The following is a 20,667-nucleotide window of genomic DNA, read 5'->3' on the forward strand; positions in this document are numbered from 1 at the left end:
GATGGTTAATCAGTTGGTGAGATTCTGAGATGTCATAAATCTAAACATAAGGATCACTTTCTTTCCTACTTCTGGGACCATATTGACTGATGCTAGTTGTTTGCCTTCCTAAATTCAATTAAGAGTCTGTTTTCCCTCCAGTCACTTAAGGGAAAAAAAAAAGGGATCATAAATTGAAATGTAAGGATGCTGGAGGAGGTGATTGGAGGGACTGGAGGAAGCTGGGTAAGAACCAGAAAAAGTGAAAAGCCATTGTTGCGAACCCTCCAATAAATGATATTTGTGAAACTGATATTGAATATGAACGGATATGAAACATACTATTAGAATTGTTAGAATTCTAAGCCAACATCTAGAGGTATGATTCACCTGGTTTCTATTTCATTTCCCTCTGCTCTGTTCTCTACTCTTTACTTTTTTTGGTGCGTAATTGAACTCAGCTTATTTTTTATGTTCTAGAAGCTGATGTTGCTGGTGTGAAATTTCTCTTCCTTTCCAGTACAGACATTTACTGCTCTAAGTCCCACCCTCTTTTCACTACTTACTACCTCAGCTGCTTCTCGCAAACTGGGGTGTGTTGTTTTTTATTTTAGTTTTGATCAAATTTTTTCTAACATATTCGTTTGTAATGTATTTATTTACTTATTTCAATCAACAGAACACTGTAAACCAAATATTATGGAAAAAATAAAAATCACTTTATAAAAAGAGAAAACATTTTTTTATTGGAGTATGTTATTTGATATGTGGGCTCTTTAGAAGTGGGTTCTAACTTTCTGAATGTTTGAGACTTTCTAGATGTATTTTTATTACTGATTTCTAGTTCAGTCTATTGTGACAAGAGAACATACTTTGCATGAATTGAATTATTTTGTATTTATCGAGACTGGTTTTATAACTCAGAAATGTGCTCTGTTCTGCTCCATGTTTCCTACGCATTGCAGAATGATTTGTATTATTCTTTTGTTGGATACGGTGTTCTAGAAATGTCACTCAGGTAACATTAGTTGATAGTGTTTTCTCAATAGTCTGCATCCGTATTGAAATTATTTCTACTTTTTGAGTGAGATATTAAAATCTTTGAGTAAAATGCTTCATTTGCCTATTCTCCCTCACAGTTCTATCATTTTTTTGCTTTTTATACTTGGAAGCTGTGTTTTAGGCTCATAAAATTTAAGGATTGTTAGATCTTCATGATAGATAGAGTCCTCTACAATTGTGGAATGACTTTCTTTATGCATGGTAATATGGTTTTCTCCGATCCATAATTTGTTTTCTTTTCATTCCTGTTAGAATGGTCTTTTTGCATCCTTTGGTTTTAACCTATTTGTATATTTACACTTAAGTGTGTTCATGGTAGACAGAGCATAGGTCAGTATTTCTCATTTTTAAATTTTAATTGGATAACATCTGCCTCTTAATTTTAGGTGTTGGGATAATTTATACTTACAGTAACTTTTAATTTGGTTAGACCTAAATCTGTCTTCTTTCTATTTGCTTTCTAATTGTTCCCTCTGTTCTTTGTTTATCTTCTGACTTTGTTTGAAATTATATTTTTGGTTCTGTTTGATCTTCTTTTTGGCTTATTAGCTATATAATGTGCTTTACTAATGTAGTGATTTCATCAGGGTCAATAGGATACATTTTAAATGTATCCCAGTCCCATTCCACGTGACATTTTGCCACTTCGGTCTGAGACTCCTATGAGAAAAGACTGTCATTTCTGATCATCTCCCAGAAGTTTGCTGTTGTTATCATAGTTTGTGTTTCAGTTATGGCATAAGCGCTGTGGGATGGTGTTAACAATCAAGTGGCTTTTAAAGAGATTTTAATATTTTAATATAAATCTAACCATGTAGTTTCTGTTTCCAAGGCTTTGAGTTCCATGGTGTAAAATCATATTTTTCTGTCTGAAATAATTGCTTTAATTTTTTTTTTGAAATTCGAATGAATTTTTATTGTATTTTTTTTTTTTTTTTTTACATTCTAGTTGGTTTACGGTATTCTTTCAATTTTCTGCTATAGAGCAAAGTGACCAGTCTCTCTCTCTCTCACACACACACACACACACACACACACACACACACACACGTATACAGACATTCTCTTCCTCACATTAACCTCCATCATGTTCCATCCCAAGTGACCAGATACATACAGTTCCCTGTGCTACACAGCAGGATCTCATTGCTTATTCACTCCACAGGCAATAGTTTGCATCTACTAACACTAGACTCCCAGTCCATCCCACTCCCTCTCCCTCCCTCTTGGCCACAAGCCTGCTCTCCAAGTCCATGCCGTTCTTTTCTGTGGACAGGTTCATTTGTGCCGTATATTAGATTACAGATATGTGATATCATATGGTATTTGTCTTTCTCTTTCTGACTTATTTCACTTAATATGAAAGTCTCTAGTTCCATCCATCTTGCTGCAAATGGCATTATTTTGTTCTTTTTTATGGCTGAGTAGTATTCCATTGTGTATATATACCACATCTACTTAATCTGTTCATCTGTTGATGGACATTTAGGTTGTTTCCATGTCTTGGCTATCGTGAATAGCGCTACAATGAGCATGCGGGTGCATGTGTCTTTTTGAAGGAAAGTTTTGTCTGGATATATGCCCAAGAGTGGGATTGCTGGGTCATACAGTAGTTCTACATATAGTTTTCTAAGGTACCTCCATACTCTTGTACCAATTTATACTGTTGTTACTTCTACCAACAGTGCTGGAGGTTCTCTTTTCTCCACACCCTCTCCAGCATTTGTTGTTTGTTGACTTGTCAATGATGGACATTCTAACAGGTGTGAGGTGGTACCTCATAATAGTTTTGATTTGCATTTCCCTAATAGTTAGAGATGTTGAGCATTTTTTCATGTGCCTGTTGGCCATCTGTATACCTTCTTCGGAGAAATGTCTGTTAAGCTCTTTTGCCCATTTTTCAATTGAGTTGTTGAGTTGTATAAGTTGTTTGTGTATTTTAGAGATTAAGCCCTTGTCAGCTGCATCATTTGAAACTATTTCCTCCCATTCCATAAGTTGTCTTTTTGGTGATTATTTCAGCTTTTTTATTTATCAAAAATTCTTTATTTCACCTGTGACTGAAGTATTTTTTATATCCTTTGTTGACAGTGTTTTTTTATTTTTTTTTTCCTTTCAAACATTTAAAGATGTTGAATTGTTTTCAGTATGAAACTTTGGTGGTCATCTGTATCTTTGTTCCTCTGGATGTGATGTGTTTTTTCCTTTATATGTGTACATATTTCCTTTATATGTAATGTATACTTTTTCCTTTATATGTATATGTTTCCTTTATATGTATGCTGTTATCAGCTAATTTGTAATATAATCATGATAAAAACTGATGTTAATATTTTCAGTACTTATGCTTGGATTTTGTTGAGTTTCTTGGATCTATTGATTCATGTTATTTATGAATTTTGAAAAGTTTTAGCCATCATTTCTTCAATTATTTTTTCTTTGCCCTCCCTCATTCTCAGAGCATCTAAGTGCATGCATATTAAGCCACACAAGGTGGCTGATGCAGACACCACTGATGCTTTTTTTTTTTTTTTTTAACTTTTAAACCCCCTTCTCTGTCCAGAAACGTATGTACTTTCTTTTGCTTGGTCCTCAAGTTTGTGAATGTTTTCTTCTGCAGTGTCTAAACTGATACTAATTTCATCCTCTGAATTTTTCATCTCATACATAGATTTATAATCTCTCAATATTCAATTTGGATCTTCTTTATATCTTTTACTGTCTCTGCTTAACTTTTCGTACATACAGAGCACTATTTAAGAACTTTTAAAATGCCCTTGTCTGCTAATTCTTTTTATTCTTTTGGCAGCTGGATATTTTTGAGTTTCTTTCTATACATATCCTTAGCATATCCCACCCACCTCCAGGGCACAGTTGTTTTACTTGAGAGTAGTTTGATTCTCTTAGGTCTTCCTTTTACATTCTGGTAGGTGGGATGGGAGCATAAGTGAGTCTATGGCCAGTTACTCCCCCTACTCGGATGAGACCTTCCTGAGAAGTCTACCCAGTGCTCTTGAATCATGGGATTTTCTGGCCTGGTGAAAACAGGTTCCCCTTCCAGGACTGGGGTGAGCACTCAGCACTGTTACCTCTTAGTCTTTCTGGTGGTTCTTTTCCAGCCTCGAGGAGGTTCTGTGCGTGTATGTTCTGATTCGTGCTCGGCTAAATGCTCTGAAGGAGGGGCCTTCTGGAGGTCCCCCGAGGACTATCTTGACACAGCTCTCTTCTCCCTGGTACTCAGTTCTGGGAAACTCTCACCATTCTGACCTCCCAGGATGCTCGGTTGTGTGATGTTTTTTAACCCAGCAGAGTCTGGTCCCACCGGGCTCCCCCCGGTCACTTCCTGCACTCTGGCTGGGAAACTCTCTCAAAGTGGCAAGTTAGGACCACCTCACAGGCTGGCCTGGTTTATTTCTCGTGGTTCCGTTGTCTTCATTGCCCAGTGTCCAGTGTCTTGAAAACCTTTATGCAGTTTGCTTCTCTTGATTTTGGTTGTTTCTGCAAGGAGGTAAATCTAGTTCCTGTTACTTCATCTTCTTTTTAAGTGGGATACCCTCCCATGCATTATTTTATGTCCAGATTCCTGGGCTTACCTTTGGCTATATGCGCTCCATTAGGGAGTGTGAAAAGTAACAGATGAGTGAGTGTCTTTCCTATCATCTGTCCCATTCTAATGAAGTTCCTTAAAGTGACTGAAAATTCAGAGAGCTCTTTTCCTCCTTCAGTGAGCACGGAGTTGAGGGTTCTTGTGCTGTAGTCTCTTACATCAGAACTATTACTATGCTTGTCCTAATATAGTGAAACTCCAGCCTTGTCTTTCGTTATTATTTTGTTATCTACTGTATTCATTAATAAGATTACATTTGGTGCCCATTGATTGTTTCCTCCTAACAGCTCTTCTTAGCTAGCGCTCAAAAAAAAAAAAAAAAAAAAATCTCCTGCCAAGCCCTATATTTTCGTCTGCTCCAAGCGTAGATATACATTGTAAATGTACGTGGAGTATGTATTTTCATAGCTGCTGGTTTTTATATTGACCTACACATGCATTTGAAACAGGGTGCTCCTCTGGAGAATCACATTATATGCAAACCAAGCCTTTCCTGCCCATAATATTGAGTGTTTAGATTGTTTGGTTTGTGAGCCATTTAATTAACATCTTTAATTTAAAAAAAATAAATTAAAGGTAAATAGAGGACCGTAGTTGCTGAATTCCCAGCGAGAGTTTCCTCTCACCGTCTCAGTCATTGGGATTCTGCTCTGCTCCATTGCACGGCTGGCCGTTGTGGAAATTTTAATGGTGCTGTCTTATGCAAAGGGTGTGCTCCAACAAGGAAAACAAATAAAAATGGGGAAATGTACACTTTGTACCCTTGGAAGGTTGCATGCGGTGGCACAGAAGGCTCGGGTTACAATAACATCTGAAACGAGCTGGGCAGTGGGAACGTGGCAGGACCAGTTTCGAAGGAGAGACAGTTGACTAAACACTGGAATGATTTAGTGCCCCATCCATTATTTCCTGCCTGTCATTTAAACAGGCTATCTATATGCATGGTGGGACCAGGGGTGCAAAGAGGAGGTGGACCGCCTGATTTATGGGGGAGGGCAAACACCTGTGGGTTAAGCTGCGCAGAAATTAGCCACAAGTAGCACATTAGTGCAGCTAATCAGGCACGGTTCAGGATTTTGGTTTCTTGATTTGCCCATAAATAAGCTTCTATGTGGCTGCCCCCGGGCCTTCTGGTGATTAACTGCCTTGACCTACAGTAAAATACACAGATGGAGCTGCGCAATGGGGTTTGCAGGTGGGTGCTGTGATCATATGACTCTAAACTTGTACGTTGGTGGGTAGAAGGTCTGTGAGTTTTGAGAAGCGTGTTAAGGAGGCTGATCAGAGTACTTAACATTCAATTTACTTTTCATTCCCTCCTCCTGTTATTGTGTTGACAACGTGTAGGCTCGACTGCCCTGTGACCAGTCACTGGCCATAAAAGATTTTCTCCCTCAGTGTCTATTGCAGAATCTGAAGGGATTCTTAGACGGGGATGGGTATACCCTCATGCTGCCATTTTGGTAAGATCAAGTCCTTGGCATTCTGGTTTGTGTATTCCTTTTGTATTAATTTGTGTATGGGGGCAGTGTTTTCACTTGTGGGTGTATGTGGGTTGTATCTGGAAAGAGCCTCTTGAATAGTCCTTCGTTTTGAGTTACTACGTTGGACTGCTTTATGCTTGCAGTGAAAGACGACCTGAACTGACAACAGTGGAACACGGAGACAACTTATTACAGCCAGTCATTTAAAAAAAAAGTACTGTGCACTATTTACCAGGTATTGCCTCTTTCTTTGATCTTGGAAAACAGAAAACGGATTACTGTAAAACCAAGCATTCGGGACCCTGGGGCGAATAACCTCTGCCCTTTAATGTAGGGGGTGAAGTTACTTATAAGGAGAACATCATTGGTCCAGAAGAGTTAGGTCAGTAAAATTTCATGGGTAAATATACACACACCAAAGCAACCAGCAATTCACCTGGGAACGGACTCTTGTAACCATTGTATTTAGAACTTTCTGGATCTCCTAGGCTAGTTTATGCTGGAGGTTTGACGCCTGTTGACCCATGTGAACATCTGGTCATGTTGGGAAGGTCAATACCTGACTTGTTCCAAGGTCTTCCCCAGGCCCCAGATCACTGCGGACTTCAGGAAGAAAAATCATGAAGCGTCCAGCCTGCATGCTCTTCCGTTAGTGCAGAGAGTGGTGCAGCGTCGTCACCCAGCAGTTAGGAACTGCGAGGGCTGCCGTGTGGAGATCAGAGAATTGTCAGGGTTCCGAGCACTGCTGTGAAGGGGCTACTGACAGGGCTGGCAGACAGGGTGTTCTGAGTGCCAAAGGGAAGAGACGTTGGAGGGGCCCCAGGATACGAGCCTCAAGAGGGGGGCCACTTCTAGAGAAGGCGAAGAAGGGGTTCCTGGAAGACAGGAACCTATTTTAAGTGGGTTTCCATTTGTAAGTTAATAAATTCAAGAGCAACCCGGCTGAGATCTGAATGCTCAGCCTCCTCTGCTGTGATAGTTACATTTTAAACCAAACAGGACTCTGTCCATGAGATTCCTCAAGGCAAGAACAGTGTCCCATGAATTGCAAATGTTAAACTGCTAATAGCTTTCCCAGGCGTCTGCGTCCTGTTAGGAACCCTTCAATGATTTTATCCACTTATGTGTGGAAAAACGCTGCAATTGCCAGGCAAAGCCCCACACTCAGACTTTTCCACGTTATTACCAGTGTGCAAAGACCAGAGTTAGACCCCACTGGCTTTCTGTCACTTGCTTCATGGCAGTGAGCAATAACCCCTCGCTCCCAGCAGCCCTGCTCTTAGCTGAGGGAAGTAACCACCTCATTCTCCCATCCTTCCAGAGACATCCTGCGGTGGAGCAGCCAGCCAGCACTCTGGGGACCCAGTCATGCGCTTGTTCTTCTGCTGAGGTTTCCAAACACCAGTGCCTCCTGGTCAGAGGGTGCAGTAGCAGCGGCTCACACATAGTATCTCCCTAAAGGGCTCCCTGGAATCCCCATAAGTAGCAACATTTTCCAGATTCTATTACTGCAGCGGAGACCAATAGTCTCACCTTCTCTCCATGTGGCTTTTTATCCCCCCCCTCCATTTCTGAGTTTCTAAGCATCTAAATGGGGCCGTCTCAGGAATTCTTATCCATGGACCTAGGGTGGAAGTGACGGATCATTTCCAGATCTGTGCAGTGAAGAGTACGTGTGACTTATTTATACTTCAGCCCCCACATCTCCACCCCTAGTCCTCTTGGCCAGAAGCAAATGACGCCAACATGGGCAGGTTCCTTCTGTCTATAGCCTGAGTCCCTGAGTAACCACTTGGAAGAGAGCTGCTTGTGTGGGCCACCAGGTGCACCCTGTCTGTTAGTTAGTTAGTGTTCTGTAAGCCACTGAGTTATCAGGGTCATTTGTTACTGAAATGCAACCCGGGGTATCCTGAGTGATACAACAACTTTAACTGTATAACAGTAGCACGTATCCTTATGTGAGAAGTGGGTAGATCATACCACTAGGATTTAAAGGAATGGATACCTGGAAATCACAGCAAAGATGCATGTGGGTACCCAATGACTACCTGCGTTCTCCGTGGAGTTACCGTGAGCGATGGAGATAGGAAAGCATCCCTCAGTTCTCCAGCGACCAAAATAGGTATTCTTCCCCATGACATTTCTAACATAACTTTGTCAAGTGGGAAGTGTCACCGGTGATTCCGCTTACACCTTTCTGTTCCTTTCTCATGATTATTATTCCGGGATGATCAACTCACACAAAGATTTCTCCGTTGTGTAATATTTCACATTCTCTGATTTGAGAGAGTGTTCTTTTCCCATCAAAGCCATTTTAGACGTCCACTCTGCCAGGAACACTAACGCTGAAATAGATCTGAGAGAGAGGGAAGAGAAAGTCCCAGGTCTGTTGCAAACTTCGTGTATCCTGGGAGACCAACTTTAGCTTAGGGTAGTTTCAACTAATTCCTAATTACTTTTGTGTTGTCTTTGTGTAAGAGGAGACACATCAGAGGAGGAATGACCATTTGTAGTGCTGTTTCTTTCACAGGGTTGAAAGTAGGTGGTGTTTATCATGAACACACAATAATGAGAGTGATTAGTAATTCTTTACGGCTGTGTTTATCTACCTCTAAGGAGCTGCAAGCTCATGACTTCTCCGCATGTATCCAGAAAAGATCCAGGAGATCTCACGTTTTCCCATGGGTGCTAGATATTTAAATTATTTAGCAAGATGCTATGATTTCACTTGACTGACAAAAATCCTCTCAATATGGGTAAGTACTCAGTTTCTGCCTTTGAACGAAGCCTACAGCACCTACTAGCCTACTGTTTATAAAGAATTGGTGATATTTTCAGATCATAAGGCAGCTACTAGCTCTAAAGATATGGAGTGTTTTCAGACTTTCAGCTCTAAGACGAGTAAGGTCTGAGGACTATTGTATAGCATGGCCGTCCAAATTGATAACACGGTTCTGTATGATTGAAGTTTTCTAAGAGATTAGGAATTACATGTACACACACACGTGTGCACAAAGTTAATTGTGAGGTGATACGTGTGCTAATTGTCTTGATGGAGGAAACACTTTCACCTCGTAGACTTTAAATATCTTACAACTTTATTTATCAATTACATGTCAATAAATGTCGAACAAGGAAGAGGAAATGGAGGGTGTTGCCTGAACCATTGCCAGGCTTCCCTGCAGCCTAAAGAGCCTCCTCAGAATGAGTCATTAAAAAAGTGGGAGTGGGTTGGAGCTCCCTGGTGGTTTAGCAGGTTAAGGATCTGACCTTGTCATGCTGTGGCTCAGGTCACCACTGTGGTGTGGGTTTGATCCCTGGCCTGGGACTTACACATGCCATGGTGGAGGGCACACCGTCAATGTCACCCGTCTCTTTTAGAGTGCCTTTTCTATTTTGCCAAAGCAGCTCCAATCAAACGCCACCTTTGTGTTCAGATAGAAAGAAAGAGTTCATTCTTGCTACTTCCTGTTAAAAATCACTCATATCAAGATGACAGAGCTTGTGATAAGAGCTGGTTGACTTCTGATGCGACAATAACACAACAGAATGTGCTGTCACGGGCCAGCGTAAGGAGGTTAAAATGTGTCATAATGGTTCCTTTGCCATAACCTGTACTGGTTTAATCTTGAAGATTTGGGTGTGTACCCTTGTAGCCACTGCAATTATCTCGATGACTGTCAGAGAATATAAGAGCCACCCTTGAACAGTGAGCTCTAAAATAATGCTATTTCTTTGTCTTTCTGGTAATTTAAAATACCTTTCATAGGCGCTGCCATATTGCATACGCCTTCTGTGTCTGGGTATGTTTTCATTACTAATAAATACTCACACATTTCAGGTTCACAGTCTTTCAAAAGCACCAAATATGCTGCTTATTTTATCTTAAACCTCGAAAGCTCTTTTTCATTAGTTGTAAAAGATTTCATTTATGCTTGTGGTAAAAAACAGCTTCATTTTCGAAACCCAGAGCACTTTCTCTTTGTTACGGTCATTTGTAGAGTTATACATCGTCAAGGGATAATTTCCTCTCAGCCTTTTTATCAGCAAAGATGAAGCTTTACGGTTATAGGATAAAGCTCTTTCGTCATAAGTAACAGCATGATTGTAAGGTACAAGATTCTCAGATATTTTACTCATTTAAGCATTTTTTGCTAAGCTCCAATCACCCTTTCTGCACATCCCATTTACAATCTTCCCATTGGAATCTGTTAGGGCAAGAATTATATCTCTCTTGATCTCCACTTCCTTCTATTGTACGAATAGTTCTTAGAAAGAGTATGTTCAGAATCCACATTTGCCATGAGGACGAATGAGTGAGAGCTGGTGCAGAGGCAGCAAGAACTGTGAAAATGCAGATGAGGAGTCAAAATAACTATGCTCGCCCTCCCATCTCTGACCATCAAGCCGTCGGGATACCACGCGATTGCGCTTTGACCTTACTCAAAGTTGTGGATACCCTGAAGTCATAAGTTCTGTGCTAGAAATCCTCTACTTTCCAGTTCAGGAAACTGAGCTTAAGAAGTCTTAAAACGTCCATGTGCCTTGATTGACATCACAGGGTGTCAACCGGAAAAGGGGGGGTTGGGCTAGGAATCAACTCTTCAACCTCCAAGTCCGTGGAGGTGAGCACTGTGACGCTTAGGTGGGGCAGAAAGAACTGTTTTCCAGCAAGACAGGTGAGTTGGGTTTGTGTTCTGAGTCCCTGTAGCTCATCTGGCAACAATATCGAGATGCTATGCAAGTTGCTATGAGAATAGAGCAGGGCCTGACAGTGTCTAGCACAGAACTCGGATATGTAATTGTTCAAACAGGACTTCCTCCAACTTCCCCTTCACTTCTTTCCTTCTTCCTAAAACACACGTCTGTGATGAACCCGTCCGTAGTTGTGGATGGTACCTGGGATGGGAGCGAATACGTGTCCTTGAGAAACCCCCTCATTTCACTCTATAATTGGACAGGAGCTATTACCCATCATTTCCTGAGGCAGTATGCTTCTTGAAAGTGAAGTCTACTGTTGACACTCTTTATGGTAGATATGCACCAAGGTGTGACCAATGATCCCTGCCTCTTGTATTCATGTTCTTGTGTAATTCCACCCCACCCCCCCGCCACTGATCTTATTTATTTACTTCCTGTGAATAGACATGACAGAAGTGCTGGTATTTTTTAACTCCTGAGATCAGGACACAAAGGACTCTGGCTTCCATCTTGACTACTCTCTGGAGCCCTGTCTCCTATCACGAGTTGCTGTACCATGAGGTCACTCAGGTGCCATGAATCAGCCTGGCCCAGGAAGTCCCGGAGATGCCACAACCCTGGGTGACAGCTCGATTGTGATTGCATGTGAGATCTTGAACAGAGAACTCAAATAAGCTATACCCAGTTCCCAGAGACACAGAAACTGTAAGATAATAAATCTTTGCTGCTTGGGGCACTCTATATTTGGGGATGGTTTGTTACACAGCCCTAGATAACTAATACACACTTCTATAGCAAGTAACAAATCTTTGGATTGCATAATCATTTACTTCCATGGCTTGTTCTCAGGGTTTTGTTTTTGTTTTTGTTGTTTTTTGTTTTTTTGGTCTATTTTAGAATTAAGGCCAGATTATCTTTCATTTTTCAATGTTTTATTGAAGTATAGTTGATTTACATACATTGCTTTGGTAATTTCTGCTGTACAACAAAGAGATTGAGTTATACACATCCATTCTTTTTCAGATTCCTTTCCCACATACACCATCACAGAATATTGAGGAGAGTTCTCTGTGCTATACAGCAGGTCCCTATTGGCCAATTGTTTCATATACACCAGTTTGCATATGCCAATCCCAAACCCCCACCCCACCCCTCCCTATGCCTACAGCTCTAGCTTTTGATGAAACAATGCTGGGATGACAAGATAAAAAGATAACCACTTTTAAGAGACCTCCAAGTAGACTAATAAAATAAAAAGGGACAATCTAAGCCAAGAACTTAGCTTGGTAAAACTGATATCTTGTGTCTCGGTTTGTAAAAGGGTAAGCAGGGTATTTATCATTAGGGTATTTTAAAGCATCATCATTGCATTTAGTCACCATCATTCTTTCATTTATGTAACAGACGTTTGTAGAATATTCAACTGTTTTACCTCTGCAGCCATAGAGATAACCAGCAACCTTAATGTGCCCTCAAAAGAATCGGAGTTGACATTTTTACTTCTCTGTTTTAACCTGTCCCGCCTGACCGATCTTGGGACTCTTTCATCAAGTCTGATGGGAAGTTTACAGTAAAGATGAGCCCCTCGCATTATGAACCTGTTGAGATTAGCTGACGGGAGCCACCTGGGAACAAACACCTTATAGAAAAGTCTGCTTTTCTCCAAACTGTTTGGGAGAAAAAGGAGAGGGGAAGAAAAAAGAGACTGTATTGTGAGAACCCTGAACTGATATCTGATGGTTCTTGGAGCAGCCCTCGAGATGTCAAAGATGATAATACAGTAACAACATTTGGGAAGTATTTCTAGCCTTACACTTAGCCTTTTGGCAGGAATTGATTAAGCCAGAAGAAGCCTGTGACTTTTCAATTCCGAGTACAATTTGTTTCTCTAATACATCCGCAGGAGTAATGTGTGATGGAATTTTTCCTCCCCAACCCCCAGTGTTGTTGATGATGATATGCTGTAATAGGTTCTCACAAGCCATACCTCAGCAATATACAACACAACACATGTACATCTGCGGCCCAGTGTCAGTGCTTTAAATGTACCTCAGAAATGCATTAAATCTTCTGATTGCTATTCTGTTTGTACAGCTTGTTGGTTCAGATTTTCTCCAGTAATGCACTCTGCTGATTACCTTGAATTATCGGTATATCCTTGATAGAACAAGCACACCTTGTTCAGAAAAACAGTCCGACAGATGTGGCTTGAGCCCTTTTGGTGTGAAGACAAACGGCAGAAATATTTCTTGGAAGTTAACACAAGCAACCTTGTACTTCCTTAAAGTCACATCTCAAAAGCTTCCAGGTAATCTTCGCCTCAGCACGGTCCTTCCAGAAGGCTCTGCTCTCAAGATGCGTCCTACCTGAGGAACTGCAGGTGGCTGGCACGTATGCAGATCGCTCTTCTGAAAGGAGAGGAAGAAGGAAAAGTGTTTCTGGGCTGGTCCCTGCTCCAGGCAGGAAGAATGTCCCTTTGTCGCCTCTCGTCTGAAGGGAAGGGTGTGCACATACACTTCCACATACCCACTGTCAAGAATAAAAATTGGAAATGCTTTGAGAATCCAGCTGGGCCCTGTTAGCAGTGGCTAACGTTCCTGAGCAATAGCAACTCAGATAATCATTTTCATGTTGAAAATCTTTGCTGCCATCAGAACATAGATGTTGAAGTAGGTACCGCAACCATCAGTGTATGCAAATAAAATGTCATCAGAATTGGTGAATTGTTCTAATATCCCTGTCAACGAGTATGTGTGTGTGTGTTTCATGTACAAGAAGTCACCGCACCATGTCCTTCAGGTTTAGTTTTTGAAAGGTGAAAATAGGTTGATCTGGGGTAGCTACAACTTTTTTTCTTTTCTCTTAGGGTGGTGACGCGAGTTTGTAAAGTTTGGCCAGGGACGAAAAATAAAGCGAAGTTAACAAACCAAGAAGGTGATCTAAAGTATTAATTTCTGCTTTTGTACTGATTATATGAACCCCAAAAGAACTAAGGTATTCATCCTCATACACCCAGGCCTTAAATGGAATTTTAGATTTTTTAAAACACTGTCACTGTTTCGTGCTGTCATCCCAACACTGATAGTTTCAAAGACCAAGGATTCACCAAAGGAGCCATTACTCACGGGCTGGCTCTGCTGTTCCAGGCTTTGGACTGGACCCTACAGAGAGAAATGGGGTCAGATGGAGTCTGTCCTCAGAACATTAAAAAAGAAGGTGAGGAAAACAGCAAACGAGCACATGCATAGGAAGTGGTCGAGGGTCTTAAGCGAGAAAACTGGGAACGTGAGCTCCTGGGCAAAGGCAGCGTCACCTCATGGGGACGGAGGACGTGCAGGTGACGGGGAAGATGGCCCCAGGGCGGTGGATGTGGGCGCAGTGGGTGGGGACGTGTGCTCTTAGGAAGGATGCGCGTATCCCCAGACACTCACAGGAGGTGACCAACCCAGGCAAGGTGTTTCGAATTTACTCTTTGTTCCTTTTTTGGCAGCAACCTTGGTACAGGGAAGTCTCTGGGCCAGGGATCAAATCTGAGCTGCACCACAGCTGTGCTCACACAGGATCTTTAACCCACTGCACCAGGCCAGGGATTGAACCCAGGCCTCCAGAGAAAATGTTGGATCCAGAGTTCCCACTGTGGTGCAGCAGAAACGAATCCCACTAGTAACCATGGGGTTGCAGGTTCAATTCCTGGCCTCGCTCAGGGGTTGAGGATCCGGCATTGCCTGAGCTGCGGTGTAGGTCGCACATGTGGCTCAGATCTGGTGTTGCTGTGACTGTGGTGTAGGCCAGCAGCTGCAGCTCAGATTTGACTCCTACCCTTCCATGTGCTGTGTGTGTGGCCTTAACAAAAAAAAAGAAAAAGAAGAAGAAAAATTCCCTTAATTAAGTGCATCGATCAGATTATTTTTGGAATTTTCTTTATAGGAAACATTTTGCTAGATGCAAGTATTATTTTAGAATTAAAAACTTCCTATTGTCATTATCGATAGCAATGTTAACAAGTAGCAAGTAATATTAACAAGAAACAAGTACTATTTAAGAGCCTGCGTTTGGGATGTTGCTGTTTAAGTGTTTGAACTAGCCCAACGGAAAGTTAAGCCGAGTCTTAACACTGGGCATTGCAAGCTAAGGCAAGGGAGTTAAATAAGGAAATATTGTACTTCAGACAGCACTGTCTCAGACCTCAAAAACTTCAGTGGCACTGAATGAAAAAAATCCTAATTGTAATATGCATGCCTCCATAGCCAGTCTTAGTTCAGTGTATACACTGATTACGGGAGGTGAGTTCCACTCCTTGTTTGTAATTGGGGAAAACACATTCCTTCTGATTTGATAAGACACTATTTAATTGGAAATTTGTATTTTAATCATTGCTACATACAAATTGATACACATTCAATTGCAAAAGCAATCTTCCCAAGGTAATCTATAGATTCCTGCTATTTTCTTAATAATGTTAGCTAAAATTGCCTATAGCGTTCACAAGTTCCTTGAACATATCGTATTAATGTGATTTGCTGTTTAACCAGGAGTTCTAAATTCATCATTCATTATATTTGAAAGCAAAATCTCTCCAAATGGAAATAAACTCTTAATCGAACCCAGTTGTTAAAAATTAATATAATTAAAGGGAAAAAAGATAACCAATGGCGTTATTATTTAACTTACCTACAAGAGAAATACCTAGAATAATGTAAATCTGTAGTTGTCTCTTTGGACCAGACCAAAAAAAAAAAAAAAATCAAGTATAAAATCTTCTCTATTGAATTGGAAATAGTGTAAAAAAAATCAGACACATATTGGTAAATCTTTGTAAGTGTGATCATAGATCAGGCAACTAACTAACTGGGTTATCATGTGTGTGTGTATACATGAGAGTGTGTGAGAGGCAGGGAGTTGGGGGCCAAAGAAAGAAACGGAATTGTATTTACTGAACTAAAAAGATTTAATCTTACACAATCCCCCCATGAAACTTATTTCTCTCCTCTTTCCACGATAATCCAATTTTTAAAATAAATAATCATCCATAGTGTACCATGCTCTAACCCCATCGTAGCCCTAAAAGTCCTACCATGAGGACTAAGAAAGAGGTAGAGAGAAGCAGTAAGACTCTGCTGACGTCACATTCTGCAGGGGTGGGAAGCGGGAGGAGAGACCAAGATGGACCAAATGCTCGCCCTGAACTTTCCAGGACTGGCAACGGGTGCACATGACTCTGGAGAAAATGTGTAAATTCTTCCAGCACAAGGAGCCTTTTGCACCTAGCGCTGCCATGCGCTATCTTCGATATGACTTTTTAAAATATTGTTTGGAAAGCAAAGGTCTCTTTTTGTTTCATTTTCTGTAGCGGACAACCACACTCTCTGCGAAAAGCTGCATCCACAGAGAGCAGTTCCTTTTCATTCGTCATAATGAAAACACTGTCCAAAGCAAGAGAACCCTCGTTTTAGAGGCAAAGGAAAGGGCTTTAACCCCTCGGTCCTATCACTTGGCCTGAGTAATTCACTGTCCTTGGGAGCAGGTAGGGGACACTAGTTAGGAGAGAGTAAAATGTTGGCACAGACGGATCTCCTTCAAAAGGCTGCTTCACTCAGTTTTAGCCATTAGCAACCAGTTTCAGCCATTTACAAGTCCCTCAGTTTTAGCCGCATCAGCAGGTCAGCTGCCTTCAAAACAGTGTCAGGAGGTGAGTGCAGGTACAACACTCGTGTTTCGGCTCAAGTGAACGGAGCCAAACCTCTTAGAAACATGATATTTGGTCAAGAGAGTAATTGAAGGCATGTTTAGGATTTATTTACAATGATTTGTTTTTTTTTAATTTTGAATGTGTTGGGATATTTTTGTAAACTCATCCAAAACATTGTTTATTAACACATGATTGATGAGCTATGTATTAGGATTATTTACATGGCGGGATTTTTTGAATAAGGCCTTTAGGCTCTAGATAGTAATTTATCTGTCAGTTTATGTGTAAGATGATAATAAGAGGAAGAGGTTGCTGCCGTGGCACAGTGGCTTGAGCATCCACCATTGGCTCTGCGGTGGCACGGTTTTGATCCCCAGGACAGTGCAGTGGGTTACGTTGCCAGTGTTGCCAGGAGAAGGAGCAGGCAGAGGAGAGAGAGAAGTAACATAAACTATTGGATGGAAATCCCAAGGGCCTTCTGGATCCTCAAAAATCTGAATATTTAGATTTTCTGTTCTCACCTACACCCACTTAAGACAACACAACAAATGTTTTACAGCTTGAGATTCTTCATCTTCTAAAATGGAGGAAATGATTTTCGTGCCATCCTCTTTATAACAGCTGAGCGATGGAAGCAAACCAAGTGTCCACTGACAGAGAATGGATAAGGTAGTTGTGGTATTTATAAACTGTAAAAATATAACTATGTAAACACATGTTATATGTGAAATCAAAAAATGATAGCAATGAACATTTATACACAATAGAAATAGACTCACAGACAGAGAAAACAACCTTACGGTTACCAAAGGGGACAGGGGGGTAAATTAGGAGTTTGGGATTAATAGATACACACTCCTACATGAAAAAATAACCAACAAGGACCTACTGTATAGCGCAGGGAACAATACTCAATATTTTGTAATAACCTTTAAGGGAAAAGAATCCAAAAAATATACACTTACATTATCTGTGTAATATGCATATTATATACCTGAAACTAACATGACATTGTAAATCAACTATATGTCAATTTTAAAAAAGCATGGTGAATAATAAGTAAATAAATGACATGGAGGAAATAATTTCCTTGCCATCCTCACAACACATATCCAACATCAAAATGCTTGGAAAAGTTTAAAAGACTATTTACATTTACTATAAGCCACCAGACATTAAATAATCAGACATTTAGTAATCTGGTTAATTTCAATATAATGAGATATCATGAATATTATGAACATAATGCATATAATAAACATTATGAATAAGAACACAAAACAAAACAAGGTAGCGATGCGAAGGATGTGAGCAAACAGATGAGGACATAGCCCGGTCCTCACCGTGTGTTTATTTTGGACATAGAAATGCAAGCCAAGGACACGAGAGCAAGGACTCCACGGTGGGGACTGACTCGTGCCCCCTGGGGGAGAGAAGCTGGTCATGTCAAGAGATGACTTCAGTCTGTCTCCATGATGGCTTGACTTTCACTCAGAGTGACGCAGGTGGCCAGTGCCGGTGTGGTTACATAGGGAACGAGCATCTTATAACTCACCTTACAAAGATCACTCTGGCTGCTGTGGGGAACATGGATTTTGGAGGAAACAGAGACACTTGGATGTGTTTGCAGTGGTATTGTTGGTGACCTAGGCGGGTGTAGTTATACCTTTGCAGGAGAGAGGCTCATCAAACCTCTTCCTTTTCCTGGACACAAAACACAAACCAACCTCCCAGCTACTTTGCGTCTAGGTGAGGCCATGTGACTAGTGCTCTCGCCATGTGACTGGTGTAAGCATCATGTCAGTTCTGGTCCACGGCCATCAGGAGCATGTCCTTTCTCTGTCTCCTGACGATGGTTTCGAGGTGGATGCCTGAAGCAGGATAGGGACCCAGATCTCTGAAGATGTCGCAGGCCATGTCAGATTGGATCCTGACAAGACCACATGGAGGACAGCGTCTCCCACCCTGCCGCCACCCACCTGGGCCCTCATCAACTGCGCCATGAAGAATGAACCTCCCCGTTGTTAACTAGTTGTATGCAAGGTTTATTTGTTATGAGGTCTAACATCACTTATCCTGACTAATTCTGACATTGGCACCTTGATATAGAATGCTAATGGAATAAAAATCTAAAATTCATAGCTTTGGCTCAGCCACTGGACAGGGTATATAGAACAGTCACCATCTGAGGCTGAAAGACCTTAGTCCAGGTCACACAGGAGCATTCGTGAGCTAACTGAGTCATCATATCTGAAAGGAGTGCTTGAAATCAATGTGCTAGTGTGACCCATCCACCAGCTTTGCAAGGAGACATGGAAAAAATAGAGTGAAAAAATATGGGGCCTTCATGGGTTGGGAAAGAAAAGTCTTTCTAGATCTCAAACAGCTGGAGAATGTTGAAAAAGTCCATAAGAAGCCAATGCCCATTTAGGCATAGCCATAAACTGAAGGCCGGATTTAAAGTGTGGCTTCTGGAGTTCCCTTTGTAGCTCAGCGGCTGATGAACCCGACTAGGATCCATGAGCATGTGGGTTTGATCCCTGGCCTCGCTCAGTGGGTTAAGGATCCGGTGTTGCCCTGAGCTGTGATGTAGGTCGCAGATATTGCTCAGACTCTGTGTGGCTGTGGCTGTGGCTGTGGTGTAGGCCGGCACCTACAGCTCCCATTCAACCCCTAGCCTGGGAACCATATACCACGGGTGCGGCTCTAAAATAGCAAAAAACCAAAAAAAAAAAACCTCCAAAAACAAAGTGTGGCTTCCTGTTCAAACCAAGTAGTTCTGAGGTGTGGTCATCAGCTTTAGATGGGGCACGGGTGCAAAGAGGCAGACAAATAAAACTGTGGACATTATCTAAGGAAGAATTTGGGTGTAATTACAAAAACACAGACGTGACTGGAAGCTGATCAGCAGCAGCATACTCTGTTCTGTGATGGCTCATACTTTTGGAGGATTCATTCCAATCCCATAGCCAAAAAAAAGGGTACCACTGTGCCCCTTTCATCTTTTACACCCCTCCGATTGCCTTTCCCCTGTAGGGGTGTGTCTTGATGGACGGGATAGGAGGAATTTGCAATTCCTCACCATTTTCTTAATCAACCTCCACACGGAAGTTTTCAGAATTCTTGGTTTTAAAAAATGTGCCAGGAGTTCCCATCTTGGCGCGGTGGAAACAAATCCAAGTGGGAACCATGAAGTGGTGGGTTTGATTCCTGGCCTCACTCAGTGGGTTGCACAGAGGCAGCTCAGATTTGGCGTTGCTGTGGTTGTGGTGTAGGCCCATGGCTACAGCTCTGATTAGACCCCCTAGCCTGGGAACCTCCGTATGCCGCAGGTGTGGCCCTAAAAAGACAAAAGACCACAACAAAAAAATGTGCCACATAAGAACTTGCAGATTTTTATTAGAGGGATGGGCAGAGTTAAGTATTTTGTCATAATTGTGCTATAGGTGCAAATACAGCCTCTTTTCCTATCTCCTGTAATATTTCACGCTTCACCTTTCCTTTTTTTTTTTTTTTTTTTTTTTTTTTGTCTTTTTGCTATTTCTTGGGCCGCTCCCGCGGCATATGGAGGTTCCCAGGCTAGGGGTCGAATCGGAGCTGTAGCCACCGGCCTACGCCAGAGCCACAGCATCGCAGGATCCGAGCCGCATATGCAACCTACACCACAGCTCACGGCAACGCCGGATCGTTAACCCACTGAGCAAGGGCAGGGACCGAACCCGCAACCTCATGGTTCCTAGTCGGATTCGTTAACCACTGCGCCACGACGGGAACTCCCACGCTTCACCTTTCTAATCTTCAATGTGCTTATTTTTTTAAAAACGGGGATAGTCGCACCTTATTTATAATCTTGTGGAGAGCAGGTGGCATATTGCAGGTAGAGCATGTGAAGACCACAAAAAGGTGGTAGTTTCCTATTCCATCACACCCCCAGAAGCTGTTTCTTTGCTTCATGTAAACGAGGGTCTTCGAAGCACCTCTGACATGCAATAAACTACACCACTTAGTGTCTACACTTTGAGGAGCTTTGGCATGCATACGCCACAGTAAAATACCACCACCAGCAAGCCCACGACTCTTTCCACCCTCCCTCGCAGAAACTCCTCCCAGCAACTCCTCCCAGCTCTTCCTAATCGCTCCCTCCC

Source organism: Sus scrofa, chromosome 16, assembly GCF_054392235.1.
Source record: "Sus scrofa isolate SSC_HxYL_T2T_F1_AM1 chromosome 16, Sscrofa_HxYL_maternal_Yorkshire_Landrace_v2.0, whole genome shotgun sequence".
In the NCBI taxonomy this organism is placed as follows: domain Eukaryota; kingdom Metazoa; phylum Chordata; class Mammalia; order Artiodactyla; family Suidae; genus Sus; species Sus scrofa.